This window comes from Oncorhynchus masou, chromosome 23 (assembly GCF_036934945.1).
Source record: "Oncorhynchus masou masou isolate Uvic2021 chromosome 23, UVic_Omas_1.1, whole genome shotgun sequence".
In the NCBI taxonomy this organism is placed as follows: Eukaryota; Metazoa; Chordata; class Actinopteri; order Salmoniformes; family Salmonidae; genus Oncorhynchus; species Oncorhynchus masou.
The window spans coordinates 16,541,053-16,559,979 of NC_088234.1; the positions used below are offsets into that span (position 1 = coordinate 16,541,053).

General features: G+C 41.9%; 1 long non-coding RNA gene across 1 annotated transcript in view; it reads right to left on the minus strand.

Moving 5' to 3' along the window:
• Nucleotides 1-15,281, minus strand: part of LOC135509919 (uncharacterized) — a 35,663-nt gene extending 20,382 nt beyond the window's left edge. The window contains exons 1-2 of the long non-coding RNA XR_010451018.1: nt 13,448-15,281; nt 12,949-12,984 (exon numbers count right to left, since the gene is read on the minus strand). This is a non-coding gene — a long non-coding RNA (uncharacterized LOC135509919). The remainder of the gene's footprint in view (nt 1-12,948; nt 12,985-13,447) is intronic.
• Between the last annotated feature and the right edge of the window lie 3,646 nt (nt 15,282-18,927).

Genomic DNA, 18,927 nt, shown 5'->3' on the forward strand with positions numbered 1-18,927 from the left:
GGAAGCTAGAAACCATTATACACAGGCAGTTAGAAAAGCCAAGGCTAGCTTTTTCAAGCAGAAATTTGCTTCCTGCAACACTAACTCAAAAAACTTCTGGGACACTGCAAAGTCCATGGAGAATAAGAACACCTCCTCCCAGCTGCCCACTGCACTGAAGATAGGAAACACCACTGATAAATCCACCATAACTGAGAATTTCAATAAGCATTTTTCTACGGCTGTCCATGCTTTCCACCTGGCCTCTCCTACCCCGGTCAACAGCACTGCACCCCCCACAGCAACTCGCCCAAGCCTTTGCCCAAGCCTTCCCCATTTCTCCTTCTCCCAAATCTGTTCAGCTGATGTTCTGAAAGAGCTGCAAAATCTGGACCCTTACAAATCAGCCGCGCTAGACAATCTGGACCCTTTCTTTCTAAAATTATCTGCCGAAATTGTTGCCATCCCTATTACTAGCCTGTTCAACCTCTCTTTCGTGTCGTCTGAGATTCCCAAAGATTGGAAAGCAGCTGCGGTCATCCCCCTCTTCAAAGTAGGAGACACTCTAGACCCAAACTGCTACAGACCTATATCTATCCTACCAAGAAACTCCCCATCCCGGATCCGGGATCGTGACTAAAGCCTCAGGCTCATTAGCATAACGCAACGTTAACGATTTCTGAAAATCGCAAATAAAATGAAAATAATGCACCTGCTCTCAAGCTTAGCCTTTTCTTAACAACACTGTCATCTCAGATTTTCAAAATATGCTTTTGAACCATAGCAAATCAATCATTTGTGTAAGAGTATGCTAAGCTAGCTTAGCATTTTGAGTAGCATTTAGCACGCAACATTTTCAAAAAACCAGATAAATAAATAAAATCATTTACCTTTGAAGAGCTTCGGATGTTTTCAATGAGGAGACTCTCAGTTACATAGCAAATGCGCAGTTTTTCCTGAAAGCGTCTGTGTGTAGGAGAAATCGCTCCGTTTTGTACATCACATTTGGCTACCGAAACGAACCGAAAATTCAGTCACCTACAACGTCAAACTTTTTCCGAATTAACTCCATAATATCGACCGAAACATGGCAAACGTTGTTTGGAATCAATCCTCAAGGTGTTTTTTCACATATCTCTTCATTGATATATCGTTCGTGGAAGCCTGCATTCTTCTCTGAATTCTGTGGAAAAATATTTGCAGCTGACTTTTGCGCACCAATTTCGGCGCAGGACACCGGGCGGACACCTGGTAAATGTGGTCTCTTATGGTCAATCTTCCAATGATATGCCTACAAATACGTCACAATGCTGCAGACACCTTGGGGAAACGACAGAAAGGGCAAACTTACTCCTCTCGCATTCACAGCCATATAAGGAGACAATGGAAAACAGAGCCTCAAAAATCCTGCTCATTTCCTGGATGCCGTCTCATCTTGGTTTTGCCTGTAGCTCACGTTCTAGGGCACGCACAGAAAATATCTTTGCAGTTCTGGAAACGTCAGAGTGTTTTCTTTCCAAAGCTACCAATTATATGCATAGTCGAGCATATTTTTGTGACAAAATATTGCGCTTAAAACGGGCACGTCTTTTTATCCAAAAATGATATAGCACCCCTAGAGTTTCAAGAGGTTAAGGTCTTCGAAAGCCAAGTCAACAAACAGATTACCGACCATTTCGAATCTCACCATACCTTCTCTGCTATGCAATTTGGTTTCAGAGCTGGTCATGGGTGCACCTCAGCCACGCTCAAGGTCCTAAACGATATCTTAACCGCCATTGATAAGAAACATTACTGTGCAGCAGTGTTCATTGATCTGGCCAAGGCTTTCGACTCTGTCAATCACCACATCCTCATCGGCAGACTCGACAGCCTTGGTTTCTCAAATGATTGCCTCGCCTGGTTCACCAACTACTTATCTGATAGAGTTCAGTGTGTCAAATCGGAGGGTCTGCTGTCCGGACCTCTGGCAGTCTCTATGGGGGTGCCACAGGGTTCAATTCTTGGACCGACTCTCTTCTCTGTATACATCAATGAGGTCGCTCTTGCTGCTGGTGAGTCTCTGATCCACCTCTACGCAGACGACACCATTCTGTATACTTCTGGCCCTTCTTTGGACACTGTGTTAACAACCCTCCAGGCAAGCTTCAATGCCATACAACTCTCCTTCCGTGGCCTCCAATTGCTCTTAAATACAAGTAAAACTAAATGCATGCTCTTCAACCGATCGCTACCCGCACCTGCCCGCCTGTCCAACATCACTACTCTCGACGGCTCTGACTTAGAATACGTGGACAACTACAAATACCTAGGTGTCTGGTTAGACTGTAAACTTTCCTTCCAGACCCATATCAAACATCTCCAATCCAAAGTTAAATCTAGAATTGGCTTCCTATTTCGCAACAAAGCATCCTTCACTCATGCTGCCAAACATACCCTTGTAAAACTGGCCATCCTACCAATCCTCGACTTTGGCGATGTCATTTACAAAATAGCCTCCAATACCCTACTCAACAAATTGGATGCAGTCTATCACAGTGCAATCCATTTTGTCACCAAAGCCTCATATACTACCCACCATTGCAACCTGTACGCTCTCGTTGGCTGGCCCTCGCTTCAAACTCGTCGCCAAACCCACTGGCTCCATGTCATCTACAAGACCCTGATAGGTAAAGTCCCCCCTTATCTCAGCTCGCTGGTCACCATAGCATCTCCCACCCGTAGCACACGCTCCAGCAGTATATCTCTCCTCACCCCCAAAACCAATTCTTTCTTTGGCCACCTCTCCTTCCAGTTCTCTGCTGCCAATGACTGGAACGAACTACAAAAAGCACTGAAACTGGAAACACTTATCTCCCTCACTAGCTTTAAGCACCAACTGTCAGAGCAGCTCACAGATTACTGCACCTGTACATAGCCCACCTATATTTTAGCCCAAACAACTACCTCTTTCCCTACTGTATTTAATTTAATTGATTTATTTTGCTCCTTTGCACCCCATAATTTTTATTTCTACTTTGCACATTCTTCCATTGCAAATCTACCATTCCAGTGTTTTACTTGCTATATTGTATTTACTTTGCCACCATGGCCTTTTTTTGCCTTTACCTCCCTTATCTCACCTCATTGGGGTGGCAGGGTAGCCTAGTGGTTAGAGTGTTGGACTATTAACCGAAAGGTTGCAAGTTCAAATCCCCGAGCTGACAAAGTATAAATCTATCATTCTGCCCCTGAACACACAGTTAACCCACAGTTCCTAGGCCGTCATTGAAAATAAGTATTTGTTCTTAACTGACTTGCCTAGTAAAATAAAGGTAAAATAAAATTTGCTCACATCGTATATAGACTTGTTGATACTGTATTATTGACTGTATGTTTGTTTTGCTCCATGTGTAACTCTGTGTCGTTGTATGTGTCGAACTGCTTTGCTTTATCTTGGCCAGGTCATAGTTGTAAATGAGAACTTGTTCTCAACTTGCCTACCTGGTTAAATAAAGGTGAAATAAATAAATGTTTGAGGAATTTTAATTTCATGGGATTTCTGTTGTTTTGAATTTGGCAACCTGCAATTTCACTTCTTTAAATATTACCTGGGCCAGCTGTAACGACTGTTGTACGGAGTGTAGGACCAAGGTGCAGTGTGGTACGTGTTCATCTTTATTTTAACTGACTGAACACTGAATACAAAAATAACAAAAGGAAAACCCGAAACAGTCCTGCAAGGTGATACAAACACTAAACAGAAATACAACTACCCACAGCCAAAGGTGGAAAAACAGGCTACCTAAGTATGATTCCCAATCAGAGACAACGATAGACAGCTGTCCCTGATTGAGAACCATACTCGGATGAAACTTAGAAATACAAAAACCTAGACATACAAACATAGAATGCCCACCCAAGTCACACCCTGACCAAAACACAATAGAAACATACAAAGCAATCTACGGTCAGGGCGTGACACCAGCACAGGTGAAACACCTACTGACTAACGAGGTGACACCAATCGGTGCGCCCCACGTGCTAAACGTGCTAACGTCCAACCTCGAAATATAAAAGGAAAAACCAATGCCTATAACACACATGCACACACCCCGTCTTACCTACGCTGCTGCTAAATTGATTATCACAGTAGCATACCATTAGGCTACTGTTCCTTGATTATTGATTGCCATTATCAGTATTTTGCACTGTTGGGAAGGGCTCGCAAGTTAAGCATTTCACAGTGCATGTGACAAATAAACTTGAACTTGAAAATAAATTTGCTGTTGCAGTCGTTCCACCATTTGGGTGCCTTTTGATTGTATCTCATTGTAACATTCTGTCATAAAGAACCCATGTTCTGGTACTGGTACTCCGTGTATTTAGCCTCACATTGATCTGGTACTGGTACTCCCTGTATATAGCCTCACATTGATCTGGTACTGGTACTCCCTGTATATAGCCTCACATTGATCTGGTACTGGTACTCCCTGTATATAACCTCACATTGATCTGGTACTGGTACTCCCTGTATATAGCCTCACATTGATCTGGTACTGGTACTCCCTGTATATAGCCTCACATTGATCTGGTACTGGTACTCCCTGTATATAGCCTCACATTGATCTGGTACTGGTACTCCTTGTATATAGCCTCACATTGATCTGGTACTGGTACTCCCTGTATATAACCTCACATTGATCTGGTACTGGTACTCCCTGTATATAGCCTCACATTGATCTGGTACTGGTACTCCCTGTATATAGCCTCACATTGATCTGGTACTGGTACTCCCTGTATATAGCCTCACATTGATCTGGTACTGGTACTCCCTGTATATAACCTCACATTGATCTGGTACTGGTACTCCCTGTATATAGCCTCACATTGATCTGGTACTGGTACTCCCTGTATAAAACCTCACATTGATCTGGTACTGGTACTCCCTGTATATAGCTCCATTCTTGGGTATTTTTTTGTGTAGTTACTATTAATTTATTATTATCATTTTTTAACACTGCATAGTTGAGATAGGTTAGTGAGCAAGCATTTCACTGTAAAGTCTACACCCATTGTATTTGGCGCATGTAATCAATACAATTTTATTTTATTTATTCTTTACTTAAAAACAAAACCTTTCCCCTTCACAATTACTATAGTAAGTGCCAATTAAGTGCCAAATTAAGTGAGAGGGTTGACTGTAACAGGGTTGACGATTTCATCATACAGTGTTTTTCAATTGCTTTGTTGCTATTTTCACAAGTACAGTATATGGTGAATTTTCTAAATTCTTAGTTACAAAACTCCAAACTAGTAAAACTTGTAACGCAGCAAGTGGTATATTCAAAACCTGCTGATCGCGCACCATGTCTGTGAGTTTGTAATGTGTTGGCTAGGTCAGGGCACATCTCTAATACTGGAACCTCATCATGCTAATAGCTAATATACTATGAAGTGTTCACTTTAATAAATGTGAAGATTTACAACAGCTTTGATTTGGTCCATCGCTATGGACTAAGGAATTGCACATGAAGGCGTTATTCAATTCTAACAAAGCCCCAACATGTCTTGCGAAGACACAACGTCCATGAAATAAACTTCCAGGGGTTTTTACATTTTTATTTTGATATTGGGAAGGATGTTATTTTAAATTAAGCACCGACAGTTGAAGTCGGAAGTTTACTTACACCTTAGCCAAATACATTTAAACAAAGTTTTTCACAATTCCTGACATTTAATCCTAGTAAAAAGTCCCTGTCTTCGATCAGTTAGGATCACCACTTTATTTTAAGAATGTGAAATGTCAGAATAATAATAGAGAGAATGATTTATTTCATTTTTTAGTTCTTTCATCACTTTCCCAGTGGGACTGACGTTTACATACACTTAGTATTTGGTAGCATGGCCTTTAAATTGTTTAACTTTGGTAAAACTTGCTCGCACAAGCTTTTTCAGTTCTGCGCACACGTTTTCGATGGGACTGAGGTCAGGGCTTTGTGATGGCCACTCCAATACCTTGAATTTGTTGTGCTTAAGCCATTTTGCCACAACTTTGGATGTATGCTTCCGGTCATTGTCCATTTGGAAGACCCATTTGTGACCAAGCTTTAACTTCCTGACTGATGTCTTGAGATGTTGCTTCAATATATCCACATAATTTAGCTTCTCATGATGACATCTATTTTGTGAAGTGGACCATACCTTTTGCAGCAAAGCACCCCCACAACATGACGCTGCCACCCCCGTGCTTCACGGCTGGGATGGTGTTCTTCGGCCTGCAAGCCTCCCCCTTTTTCCTCCAAACATAACAGTGGTCATTATGGCCAAACAGTTATATTTTTGTTTCATCAGACCAGAGGATATTTCTCAAAAAAGTATGACCTTTGTCCCCATGTGCAGTTGCAAAGCGTAGTCTGGATTTTTTATGGCAGTTTTAGAGCAGTGGCTTCTTTCTTGCTGAGCGGCCTTTCAGGTTGTAGATATAGGACTAGTTTTACTGTGGATATAGATAATTTTGTACCGTTTCCTCCAGCATCTTTACAAGGTCCTTTGCTGTTGTTAAGGGATTGATTGGCACTTTTAGCACCAAAGTACGTTCATCTAAAAGAGACAGAACACATCTCCTTCCTGAGCCGTTTGATGGCTGCTTGGTCCAATGGTGTTTATACTTGCGTTCTATTGTTTGTACAGATGAACGTGGTACCTTAAGGCATTTGGAAATTGCTCCCAAGGATGAACCAGACTTGTGGAGGTCTACAATTTTTTTCTGAGGTCTTGGCTGATTTCTTTTGATTTTCCCATGATGACAAGCAAAGAGGCACTGAGTTTGAAGGTAGGCCTTGGAATACATCCACAGGTACACCTTCAGTTGACTCAAATGATGTCAATTAGCCTATCAGAAGCTTCTAAAGCCATGACATAATTTCCTGCATTTTTACAAGCTGTTTAAGGGCACTATCAACTTAGTGTATATAAACTTCTGACCCGCTGGAATTGTGATACAGTGAATTATAAGTGAAATAATCTGTCTGTAAACAATTGTTGGAAAAATTACTTGTGTCATGCACAAAAAAATGGTTAAACTATAGTTTGTTAACAAGAAATTTGTGGATTGGTTGAACAACGAGTGTGTATGTAAGTGTATGTAAACTTCCGACTTCAACTGTATGAATCAATAGGACCCAGGAAGTGATTCAGTTCCATTTCCATGTTGTTATATGAAATGTGGGCCTGATAAAGTTGATTCTTTCTTGGCATGGAAATACAGTGATTCACTCACAGAGAACTTCAACAGAGCACCTTCACACCTGAGAACTTTAAACAGCTCTTCTCAGCACAGAACCCAGTCAACAGGAAGTGGTTTTCAGTTTCTTGTCACAGTCACTCACACTTTAAAAGGGAGCTACACCCCCTGACCCTAACCATTTAAGTTAACCTCTCAAAGTCATGCAAAAATGTTTAGACACACCTGCCTATAATGTTTAGTCATTGTGTCTAATTTCAGCACTTACAAAATGTGTTAGAAATAGCCAATATCTCATTCCCATAACAAAGTCAGACATTTAAAGCTGAGCTAGATTATGGCTCATGAGAATAGCCTTATACCTATAGACAGTCATTGTCATTGAAATTCTTATTAATGTTGATAGGAATAGCTAATTTAAGCAACTCAATGTACACTACCAGTCAAAGTTTGGACACAACAACTCATTCAAGGGTTTTTCTTTATTTTTAGCATTTTCTACATTATAGAATAATAATGAAGACATCAGAACTATGCAATAACACATATGGAATCATGTAGTAACCAAAAAAGTTTTAAACAATCTAAATATATTTTAGATTTTCAATTCTTAAAAGTAGCCACGCATTGCCTTGATTACATTTTTGCACACTCTTGGCATTCTCTCAACCAGCTTCACATGGAATGCTTTTCCAACAAGTTGAAGGAGTTGCCAAATATGCTGAGCACTTGTTGGCTGCCTTTCCTTCACTCTGTGGTCCAGCTCATCCCAAACCTTCTCATTTGGGTTGAGGTCCTGTGATTTTGGAGGCCAAGTCATCTGATGCAGCACTCAATCACTCTCCTTCTTGGTCAAATAGCACGTACACAGCCTGGAGGTGTGTATGTCATTGTCCTATTGAAAAACAAATGATAGTCCTACTAAGCGCAAACCAGATGGAATGGTGAATCGCTGCAGAATGCTGTGGTAGCCATGCTGGTTATTTGTGCCTTGAATTCTAAATAGATCACTGTGTGTCACCAGCAATTCAGCCCCACACCATCACACCTCCTCCTCCATGCTTCACGGTGGGAACCACACATACGGAGATCATCCATTCACCTACTCTGCTTCTTACAAAGACATGGCGGTTGGAACCAAAACTCTCAAATTTGGACTCATCAGACAAAAGGACAGATCTCCACCGGTCTAATGTCCATTGCTCATGTTTCTTGGCCCAAGCAAGTCTCTTCTTCTTATTGGTATCTTTTAGTAGTGGTTTCTTTGCAGCAATTTGGCCACGAAGGCCTGATTCACACAGACTCCTCTGAACAGTTGATATTGAGATGTGCCTGTTACTTGAACTATGTGAAACATTTATTTGGTCTGGATTCTGAGGTGCAACTAACTCTAATGAACTTATCCTCTGCAGCAGATGAAACTCTGGATCTTCCTTTCCTGTGGTGGTCCTCATGAGAGCCAGTTTCATCATGGCGGTTGATGGTTTTTACGGCTGCACTTAAAGCAACTTTTAAACTTCTTGAAATCTCTGGATTGACTGACCTTCATGTCTTAATAAGGATCTGCCCCTTTTTTAAATGTTCACCTAAAATTATATACCCAAATCTAACTGCCTGTAGCTCAGGACCTGAAGCAATGATATGAATATTCTTGATACCATTTGAAAGAAACACTTTGAAGTTTGTGTAAATGTGAAATTAATGTAGGAGAATATAACACATTAGATCTGGTAAAAGATAATACAAAGAAAAAAATATGTATTTTCTATATTTCTTTTTTTCCATAACTTTTTGAAATGCAAGAAAATAGTACAAATAAAGAAAAACCCTGGAATTAGTAGGTTTGTCCAAACATTTGACTGGTACTGTGTATATATTTTATTCAGATTTTTCAGAGGGTGCTGCAGCACCCTCAGCACCTCTACTTCCTACAGCTGTGGCTGCTGCAGCACCTTCAGCACCTCTACTTCCTACAGCTGTGACTGCTGCAGCACCCTCAGCACCTCTACTTCCTACAGCTGTGACTGCTGCAGCACCCTCAGCACCTCTACTTCCTACAGCTGTGGCTGCTGCAGCACCCTCAGCACCTCCACTTCCTACAGCTGTGGCTGCTGCAGCACCCTCAGGACCTCTACTTCCTACAGCTGTGGCTGCTGCAGCACCCTCAGCACCTCTACTTCCTACAGCTGTGACTGCTGCAGCACCCTCAGCACCTCTACTTCCTACAGCTGTGGCTGCTGCAGCACCCTCAGCACCTCTACTTCCTACAGCTGTGGCTGCTGCAGCACCCTCAGCACCTCTACTTCCTACAGCTGTGGCTGCTGCAGCACCCTCAGCACCTCTACTTCCTACAGCTGTGGCTGCTGCAGCACCCTCAGCACCTCCACTTCCTACAGCTGTGGCTGCTGCAGCACCCTCAGGACCTCTACTTCCTACAGCTGTGGCTGCTGCAGCACCCTCAGCACCTCTACTTCCTACAGCTGTGACTGCTGCAGCACCCTCAGCACCTCTACTTCCTACAGCTGTGGCTGCTGCAGCACCCTCAGCACCTCTACTTCCTACAGCTGTGGCTGCTGCAGCACCCTCAGCACCTCTACTTCCTACAGCTGTGGCTGCTGCAGCACCCTCAGCACCTCTACTTCCTACAGCTGTGGCTGCTGCAGCACCCTCAGGACCTCTACTTCCTACAGCTGTGGCTGCTGCAGCACCCTCAGGACCTCTACTTCCTACAGCTGTGGCTGCTGCAGCACCCTCAGCACCTCTACTTCCTACAGCTGTGGCTGCTGCAGCACCCTCAGCACCTCTACTTCCTACAGCTGTGGCTGCTGCAGCACCCTCAGCACCTCTACTTCCTACAGCTGTGGCTGCTGCAGCACCCTCAGCACCTCTACTTCCTACAGCTGTGACTGCTGCATCACCCTCAGCACCTCTACTTCCTACAGCTGTGGCTGCTGCAGCACCCTCAGCACCTCTACTTCCTACAGCTGTGACTGCTGCAGCACCCTCAGCACCTCTACTTCCTACAGCTGTGACTGCTGCAGCACCCTCAGCACCTCTACTTCCTACAGCTGTGACTGCTGCAGCACCCTCAGCACCTCTACTTCCTACAGCTGTGGCTGCTGCAGCACCCTCAGCACCTCTACTTCCTACAGCTGTGGCTGCTGCAGCACCCTCAGGACCTCTACTTCCTACAGCTGTGACTGCTGCAGCACCCTCAGCACCTCTACTTCCTACAGCTGTGACTGCTGCAGCACCCTCAGCACCTCTACTTCCTACAGCTGTGGCTGCTGCAGCACCCTCAGCACCTCTACTTCCTACAGCTGTGACTGCTGCAGCACCCTCAGCACCTCTACTTCCTACAGCTGTGGCTGCTGCAGCACCCTCAGCACCTCTACTTCCTACAGCTGTGACTGCTGCAGCACCCTCAGCACCTCTACTTCCTACAGCTGTGACTGCTGCAGCACCCTCAGCACCTCTACTTCCTACAGCTGTGACTGCTGCAGCACCCTCAGCACCTCTACTTCCTACAGCTGTGGCTGCTGCAGCACCCTCAGCACCTCTACTTCCTACAGCTGTGGCTGCTGCAGCACCCTCAGCACCTCTATTTTTTAAACAACTAATTGACTGATGTTTGTTCATTTATTTGAATTCCATTTTGTTCAGTTCAGTTCAGTTTTTTTCTGCGAGCTCGATGCACACAATGCACAGTTTCTCTATAGATAAATCAGAGAAAGCCTGAACTGTGCGATGAAGTAGGGAGTTGTAGTTTCCAACAGGACAATATTCTACATAGTTTAGTGCATGACACGTGGCAATTAACTACAGTGACCATAATCCATTGCGCATCTACTTGTCCAGTTGTGTTTCTTTTATGCCTGCTACAGAAGAGACAGAAGAATGCATGACCGTGAGGGGACATAGAGAGCAGCTGATGCTTTGCGAGCTATCTGTACCTGAAAATACATGATCATAAAAGTATGCCCTATTAAAGAACTACAAAATAGCAATTTAGTCAGACAGCATAGGCAGCAGCTATAGAGATGAGATGAAATGGAATGAAGTAATAAAGCAATCAAATAAAACACGTCATTTACACAACAACTGACATATTATTAAAGTAAAGCCATGTGAATAAATGATGAGCAGTAATGGACAGCCACTACCATCATGGGACCTATATTAATTGTTTATTTATTAATTGTCTTTTTTTTACAGCGTTCAACCCAAATAATCACAACCGAAATCCGTGATTATTTTTTAATAATCGAACCAAAACCCGAACAGATCTCAGAAAGCACTAATTGCTCAGCACCAGCAACAAGACTGTAGAGCACTGATCTATGAACAAATACTGTCAACCTCATTATTATCTGGCATTATCATTTAATTTGACACTTTACTTCAGAAAAGTGTGTCATAAGGAAGTCAACTTTGCACAACACAGAAGTCCCCCATTGAGTCATAAACAACTTCAAAGAGGACGGAGGAAGTAGTGACGTGAGTAAATGCTACCATTGTTTATTTAGTATTTGAGTCATTCAAAGTTGTCAGATCAGGGTAAGATACAAGATTTAATCTCCCACACTTCTAAATTGAACATTGTGTGGTTTCTACCTCCTTCTCATTCTCTTCAGGCTAAGGTTCACATTACAGTTTTCTTTAAGAGAGTTGCAAAGTTTTCAAGTGTTCTGACAGTTTTTTGTCTGTTTGGGTTTTGTTCATCTATCCTCGTGGAGACATGAAATCCCCCAAAGTCCCCACAAGGATAGTAAAACAAGGACAACTCTCCCTCGTGAGGACATTTCCCACATCCCCACAAGGGCAAAGACAATTTAAGATTAAGGGTTAAGATTAGGGTTACAATTAGGATGAAGGGTTAGGTTTAGGGTTTAAGGTTAATGTTAGGTCCCCACAAGGATAAAAAAAACAAGTGTGTGTCTTCAATTTTCACAAGTATGTGCTTAGTACAAAACTCCAAAGAGAAAATAAAAAAGGCAGTTGTTTCAAAACTCTAAGCACATTAGAGAGAATATTGTAGATGGTTGATGTCAAAAAGTGATTGATCAATCTCCTGTCTCCTGTGTTTGACTTGTTAATGTTCTCACAATATTGATTGTGTGCTTATGTAACTTGATAGTGCAGCTGTTTCTTTGAAGTGAAGCACGTTTGAAATAATAAGTGATGGCCTGGTGATTGATGTGTCACGTAGTGACCTTGTTGAACTTAAAGAAAATGTGTTTGAAAAAAGTAATTTCCGGGTAGGTCTGCCTGAGTATTAGTATGTCTTAGACTTGTCCTGTGAACACTACGAGCGAGAAGAAACCTCATGAGAGATAAACCACAGAAAACCAAATAAAAATGTCTGCTAGACCTATTCTAGGTGAATTGTGTCCTTCATGTTTGTTTTAATGGTGGGATTGATATGAGTGAGGGCCATATGGGTTACATTTTCCAACTGGACAATTCAACGGTGAAGATTTTCACACACAGCTGCCTCAACATCCTATTCCAGCCCCAAAATGGGAGATTTTCTCATGTGTTTACAACAAAAGAAAACATGTATTGTGTAGTGACGTGTAATAATAACAGTTCTGATCCATATTAAGGTTTAGCAATAAACATTAGTATTATAGTTTCATATTTTATATTGTATAGTATAATGTTAATATTTTGTATACTATGCTTAAATTAATGCAGTAAAGTTTTTGAAGAAAATAAAAGGTTTGAAAGAAAATTGTATTTACCTTCAATGAATTAAATCTCTCTCTCTCTCTGTCCTTCTGTCTCGACAAAAACAATAATTACACATATAAACATTCATTGGGCATTACAGTGTTGTATTGTGTAATAATAATATGTAGGATTTATATTTATTTATTTTATTTATTTCACCTTTATTTAACCAGGTAGGCTAGTTGAGAACAAGTTCTCATTTACAACTGCGACCTGGCCAAGATAAAGCATAGCAGTGTGAACAGACAACACAGAGTTACACATGGAGTAAACAATTAACAAGTCAATAACACAGTAGAAAAGAAAAAGAAAAAAAGGGGAGTCTATATACATTGTGTGCAAAAGGCATGAGGAGGTAGGCGAATAATTACAATTTTGCAGATTAACACTGGAGTGATAAATGATCAGATGGTCATGTACAGGTAGAGATACTGGTGTGCAAAAGAGCAGAAAAGTAAATAAATATAAACAGTATGGGGATGAGGTAGGTAAATTGGGTGGGCTATTTACCGATAGACTATGTACCTCTGCAGCGATCGGTTAGCTGCTCAGATAGCAGATGTTTGAAGTTGGTGAAGGAGATAAAAGTCTCCAACTTCAGCGATTTTTGCAATTTGTTCCAGTCACAGGCAGCAGAGAACTGGAATGAAAGGCGGCCAAATGAGGTGTTGGCTTTAGGGATGATCAGTGAGATACACCTGCTATAAAGGTTTAGAAAAAAAAACGCTTTAGTTTAATAGATTTTTTATTGCATAGTAAACTTTGAATAATTGTAAATGTATGTTTAAATCTGTCGTACAAATCTGTCGTTCTGCCCCTGAACAGGCAGTTAACCCACTGTTCCTAGGCTGTCATTGAAAATAAGAATTTGTTCTTAACTGACTTGCCTAGTTAAATAAAGGTTAAAAAAAATCCAAAAAGACTGTGAATGGGGTTTAATTCCACATCTGCTTGCATTGCTTGGGAGTGTATTAGCATGGTATTAGACAACATAAATAATACAATTTAAGTAAAATAAAAATTAACACTATTGTCCCAAATTGAGATGTGAATAAAAATCTTTCAGAATGTACCTGTTTTCAGTATAAAATGACATGTAAACCGATTATATTACAACTTTTTGTGTTTTATCTTAATGATTGTTCTTTAGTAAATAGGAAACTCAACAGTGTGTAAGTCTGAGAAACATGAACTAGATAGTTGTTTTATGTTTGTGAAACCTTGACATTTCTGGGTATGTCTCACCTGTAACAAATAATAATAATCATGATAATAAAAATAATAATGTCATATTTGTATAATAATATATCTGTCAATCACCCAAATGTGTTTCTTAAAACCCTTTTTTTTGCATCGGCATTTGTCACAAAGTGTTTTACACATATCCAGCCTAAAAACCTAAGACTAATCAATGAATATGCTGAAGCACAGCATCTAGTAAACACTCCCTATAAGTCATAAACTAGGATTAAACATAGAGAGGAACAGCGCTCCGAGAGCTGTGCTGGGTGCACATTTAAGAGAACATGTGCCCCTTACTGTTATTCAAGATGATCCAACACTGATAGATGATCCGCAAGGTCAGATATTAACCAGGGTGGCTATAGAGTGGGCATAAATTCAACACTCAGGAGTTAATGTCTTGTAATTTGTATTTTATCAGCGAGAGAGAGAGAGAGAAGTTTTTTTCACTTTTGTTTATCATCTACTTCACTTGCTAAGGCAATGTTAACATATGTTTACCATGCCAATAAAGCCCATTGAATTGAATTGAATTGAGAGAGAGAGAAAGAGAGAGAGAGAGAATCTATTACATAAAGTTATCGCAGATGCACACTATATAGCACATTATATTAATTTGATGTCATTGTCTAAGGAGGTAGTAGAAAGAGAGAGCGAGACAGTAGTATTACACAATGACATAATAGATCATCACACCCACAGACATGGCTTCAACGTTGGTCATAGTTTCTTATCATCGTTTGATCATAGTTTGTCATAGTTTCTAATCATAGTTTCCAATCATAGTTTCTAGTCAGAGTAGTTTTGACACGATAAGAGAGTCAAATAGAACCCAAGAGGGCAGAAGCTATTGTCTACAAACAGTATGAATACAAAACAACGGCTCCTGCTGAATAGATAAATAGCCTTCATATAAAAATAAAAACATACATGTTAACGAAAACAATGAACACAAATTTCTTAAATAATATATATCTATATCCAAACATCACATTGAATATCCAACTCATCTTTAGAAAGCTCCACGAGGAAGAAAGGATTCCCAGATTATCTTTTAGATGTTCTGACTTCAGGACATTCTGGGCTGATGGCTGTTGGAGAGGAGAGGGGCAGTTGAGTGAGCTTGGGGCCCTGCCTCTGGGAGCCTGTCAGCTTGTGACATGATGAGAGAGAAAGAGAGAGATGACCTACCTGCAAAATATTTTGTGCTTCAAACATTATTATATTTGAAGAGTTTTTGACCAATCAGGGGCCAAATCTCAAACACTCATAAAACAAATATTGTCGACACTAAAGAATGTGAATTTGGTCATAAAAATGCTTTTTGACAGTATAAAATGACATGTATAAGCAAGTTATAAGCACGAAAATAAAGATGCTTAAAAATGTGACATCGATATAAAAGCCTTATTCATATTGGAAATTCAACTCACCTTGCTCCATGAGGAAGAAAGGATTCAAGGAGTCTCTTTAGATGTCTTCAGGGCTTCTGTCTGGGTCTTTTCTTGGTTGACTGAGACATCCAATTGATGCTCTTTTATGGGGGTAAAATTGATCTGTTTAGGGGACAGTAAAAGGGGACATCTTAAAGAGTAAAATTCCTATTTTCAATTTTTTATTGACTGAGTAATCTCAAAGTATAAAAACAGAACAAGGAAGTTGTTGACATGATCGCCTAAAAAGTTTGGAAATGTGGGATAAGCCTTTTCAAACTAGATAAAAATGTCATTAAATATAAGAACAAACAACAAATTCTTATTTTCAATGACGGCCTAAGAACAGTGTGTTAACTGCCTTGTTCAGGGGCAGAACGACAGATTTTTACCTTGTCAGCTCGGGGATTCGATTTGGCAACCGTTCGGTTACTAGTCCAACTCTCTAACCACTAGGTTACCTGCAGCCCCATGAGAGTGAGAGAATGTACTGTACATATACTTTCTTTCTTTCATCACATTCACAGTGGGTCAGAAGTTTACATGCACTCAATTAGTATTTGGTAGTATTTGCCTTTAAATTGTTTAACTTGGGTCTGACGGTGAGTTGGAAGAAGAGGATGAAACTGACCCTCAGCCAGCCCCAGGACCAGCACATCAGCAGCCAGCCTGAGGACCAGCCTGTCAGAAACCAGCTCATCAGCAGCCTGCAGGAGGAGAAATATGGATGTCAACAAATTGTGAAATGTAATGGTCTTCTTGCCTAAGGAATGAGCCACCCAGCATGGCTGCCAATGTGATAAAGATGCAACCAGGACCGGATGGAGGTTACTCATGTTCAGGACATAAAGTCTTCTATTGAACTGTTCATCCCAGACACCATCCAGAAAATCACTCTGGACTGTACTAATTTGGAGGGAAGGTGTGTTTTTGGAGACATGCATACTTTGGGGTTCTTATCCTTGCTGGTGTTTTCAGATCCAATGGGGAATCCACAGAATAACAATGTCCCTGGAAAACGTCCACATTATTTTCTGGATTATCCACTTTGAGACACCAGACCAGCTCGGCGGCAGAGAGACAAGCTAGCTGCAATCAGGTCAGTGTGGGACAATTGGGTGGACCGCCTTCCTCTGTTCTACAACCCTGGGCCCAACACTACTGTTGATGAGCAGCTTATGCCATTTAGGGTCCACTTCCCCTTCAGGCAGTGCATACTGTCAAAACCCCTAAAATATGGAATCAAGATCTAGACTGCCTGTGATGCTACATCATCATTTGCGTGGATCTTGCAAGTGTGTACAGGGGATCCAGATGGAGGAGCCCCTGAGAAGAACTAAGGAATACAGGTGATCCTGGACGTGACACAGGGACTCTGTGGCCACAACATCACATGTGATGATTGTTACTTTGCACAAACTGGGACAGGAGCTCCTCAGGAGGAAGCTGATGATGGTAGGAACAGTACAAGAAACAAGTCAGAGCTCTCACCTCAGCTGGTGAATATAGGGAACAGGCCTATCAATTCCTCTAAGTTTGTGTTGACGGCCGACACGTCCCTAGTGTCCTATGTGCCAAAGAAAGACAAAAATATGATACTCATGAGTACACTGCATAGGGATGGGATAATCTGTGGCCAGGAACATAATGGATTACAATGCCACAAAAGGAGGGGTGGAGAATTTAGACAAGCTGGTGACTGGCTACAGCTGTAAATAAAGAACCCTACTCTGGCCACTTGTGATATTCTTCAACATCTTGGACATCTCGGTGTACAACGCGTTTGTCGTCTGGATGTCGTTGAACCCAGATTGGAACAGAGGGAAGCTCCAGAGGAGACAGATCTTTCTCGAGAAGCTGGGCAAGGCATTGGTAAGACCTCAAATCCAGAGGAGACAACATATCACAAGGACCCCAGCTTCTGCAGCCATCGTGAGGAGGATTCAGGGGGAGGATGATGGTGCCCCATCCGCCCGACCCACAGAACCAACAACTCCAATACCGGAAGTATGTGTGAGTGATGTTGTTGCATGTGTGTGTGTCTTGTTTTCCTACCTTGGCCTGCTGTAACTATATATGTGAGTGATTGAGTGAGATGTTAGTAAAATTCCTGAACTTAGTGTTTTCATCATTCTCGATTGCAGGAACAAGAAGGACACTGATCACTGATCACTTGGCTACATAGCTGATGCACGCTGGATTGTCCATTAATCACGGTACCTCATTCTGCTTGTTTATGTTTTATCTGTCGGCCCCGTTGCCTAGTCAACGCCATTTTACCTGCTGTTGTTGTGCTGGCTGATTAGCTGTTGTTGTCTCACCTACTGTTTTAGCTAGCTTTCCCAATTCAACACCTGTGATTACTGTATGCCTCGCTGTATGTCTCTCTCAAATGTCAATATGCCTTGTATACTGTTGTTCAGGTTAGTTATCATTGTTTTAGTTCACAATGGAGCCCCTAGTTCCACTCTTCATACCCCTGATACCTCCTTAGTCCCACCTCCCACACATGGGCTTACCTCCGCTGTACCCGCACCCCACCATACCCCTGTCTGCGCATTATGCCCTGAATATATTCTACCATGCCCAGAAACCTGCTCCTCTTATTCTCTGTCCCCAATGCTCTAGGCGACCAGTTTTGATAGCCTTTAGCCGCACCCTCATACTACTCCTTCTCTATTCCGCGGGTGATGTGGAGGTAAACCCAGGCCCTGCATGTCCCCAGGCACCCTCATTTGTTGACTTCTGTGATCGAAAAAGCCTTGGTTTCATGCATGTCAACATCAGAAGGCTCCTCCCTAAGTTTGTTTTACTCACTGCTTCAGCACACTCTGCTAACCCTAATGTCCTTGCCGTGTCTGAATCCTGGCTCAGGAAGGCCACCAAAAATTCAGAGATTTCCATACCCAACTATAACATCTTCCGTCAAGATAGAGCTGCCAAAGGGGGAGGAGTTGCAGTCTACTGCAGAGATAGCCTGCAAAGTAATGTCATACTTTCCAGGTCCATACCCAAACAGTTCGACTACTAATTTTGAAAATTACTCTCTCCAGAAATAAGTCTCTCACTGTTGCCACCTGCTACCGACCCCCCTCAGCTCCCAGCTGTGCCCTGGACACCATTTGTGAATTGATCGCCCCCCATCTAGCTTCAGAGTTTGTTCTGTTAGGTGAACTAAACTGGGATATGCTTAACACCCCGGCAGTCCTACAATCTAAGCTAGATGCCCTCAGTCTCACACAAATCATCAAGGAACCCAACAGGTACAACCCTAACTCTGTAAACAAGGGCACCCTCATAGACGTCATCCTGACC